Here is a 2,537-nt window from a genome sequence, read left to right on the forward strand (position 1 = left end):
ACTTCTTGTAAAATTCCGAGGACTATCTGGAAAGTCCTATGGTCGAGCTACTTCCTGGAAAATTCGGACGATGGAACTTCATGGAAAATCCCGAGGATGAACTACCTACTGGAATGTTGAACATTCCCTCTTCGCCTTCCTCTTCCATCCTTTCCCCCCTCAAATCCCCCTCTCTGGAATGTTGAACATTCCTTCCTCCCCTTCATCCGCTTTCCTCCCTCAGATCCTCCTCCCTTGAATGTTCAACATTTATTCCTCCCCTTCCTCCCCTTCCCCCCTCAAATCCCCCTCTTTGGAATGTTGAACATTCCTTCCTCCCTTTTCTTCCCTTCCCTCCTTAAATCCCCCCTCTGGAATGTTGAACCTTCCTTCCTTCCCTTCCGAGGATGGGACTTCCTGGAAAGTTATAGATTATGCCTAACAAAAAACGATCACAACCACATCATCCAAACAGGCCGGGTGAAACCTGGTTTAGCTGCTAGTCTATATATCTATCTATCTATATATATATGTATGTATGTATGTATGTATGTATGTATGTGTGTATGTATGTATGGTCGTCAGCCGTTTCTCGTGTCCGAGATTTTCCATTTCCTCCTGACAGAGAGATTCCTCCGTTTTGGATGCGTTGTTGACTAAGAAGGGCAATATTCGCGTGAAATAAGGTGGTTATTGAGATATCAAGTAAGAGATAGACGAGGACAAGATTGTTATTGTTGTTGCACCTTGCGTTGCTTATGCTTTCCTTGTTTTCTTTTTCTTTTAAACTCAAAAGTTCAACTCCGGTGTAAATGAACCCATACCGTTTCAAAAGGTTCTGATCCTCAGTTTCAGTTATTGGGAAGTCCCAGCTGACAGAATGCCTCTGACCTATGCCTAGTGTCTTCTGGCTTGCAACGCTAGTATAACATTTCCTGTTGCTTTGATTGTAGTGTGTGCTTACATCTCTGCTTAGTTTGCTTCTTTTTTTTGAAATCGTCATCATTTTTCCTTTGTTCATTTTTTTCAGTAATCCCTCTAAATTCAGGTTTCATATTTGTCCTTACCACCTTTATAGTCAGCTCATTTTTCTCTCTCCTACAATTTAGCCAGATTGAATCCGTGCAAATGAATCGATACAAAAATATAAAATACCAAGAGACAACAGGTACAGTTTACCCCTAAAGTAACAGAGGTAGACACTCACATTTTCCAAGGTCCTTTGTCGATTAAATGAGACAAAAAAAAAATTCTTTCTAATCAAAATGATTGCGATGAATAATTTTTTTTATCAGTGCGCCGATCAAACATCTATTCACGGCAAACAACAAATGATAATATCCTTTCTACTAAAGGAACAAAACCTGGAGTTTGGGGGTGGGGAGGGGACTAGTAGATTACATCAATCCTAGAGAAACACTGGTACTTAATTTATTGACCCCGAAATGATGAAAGGCAAAGTCGACCTCGGTAGAATTTGAACTCAGAACGTAATGACAGACGAAATAGCGGTAAGCATTTTACTCGGCATGCTAACAATTCTAACAGCTCACCGTCTTAACAACAGTAATAATTTCAATGATAACTAATATAAATTGTATTAGCAACAGTAATAATATCTTACATAAGAACAGAGTCAAACATTTTTTGGGGAAGGGAATAACCGATAGTATCGACCCGAATACAGGCTAATTTTTTTTGTATCGCCCCCAGAGGCAAATTTAAGTTTAGTGGGACTTGAACTCAGAACCTAAAGATTCTGAACAAATACTACAGGCCCGTTGTTTCCTGTAACTTAACTTGCTATCTGGTAATTAGTAATAATAATTATCATTTCGTTTGATGATAATAATGACGTTTGTTGTGATGATGATGAGGAGGAGGAGGAGGAGGAAGAGGAGGAAGAAGAGGAAGAGGATGAAAATGATGATCATGATTTGTAATATTATCTCACGAAAAATGATGATTCATATTGATTGCATACGGACACACAGAGACACAGACAGACACATGTACACGCACACACACACACACACACACACGCACACACACACACACACACACACACACACGCACACATATGCACACACACACACGTATACACATGATCAATAAGAATCATTAACATTTCTCATCGGATAATATTACATTTTATGATATTATTTGAGATTCGATCCTCGTACTGTTACTATTTAGTACTGTTGATGTGATTTGTTGTTACTGCTATAAATGTTTTAGAAACAGTTGGACGCGATGCACTAATGTCAGTGCAGTAAATAAAATATCGTTATATTGTTACTCTTAACATTGTTGCGTGGTCAAAAGGAAAAAAAATTCGTAATGCAAGAACAAAAAAAGATTGGTTACAAAGTACAAATAGAAATGTTAGTGTATAAATTACATTACAGGAATGTACTGCACTTGCAGCTATATTATCCAGTACAAAAGATAAAAAAATTAATTGTAACATGAAGTAGAAATACGTTCTAAATATGTTTAGAACTTGGCATGTATTGCTATTTATTTGTTATATAGGAGAACTATACTTGAAGCTATGA

The sequence above is a fragment of the Octopus bimaculoides genome, chromosome 10, assembly GCF_001194135.2.
Source record: "Octopus bimaculoides isolate UCB-OBI-ISO-001 chromosome 10, ASM119413v2, whole genome shotgun sequence".
Lineage (NCBI taxonomy): Eukaryota > Metazoa > Mollusca > Cephalopoda > Octopoda > Octopodidae > Octopus > Octopus bimaculoides.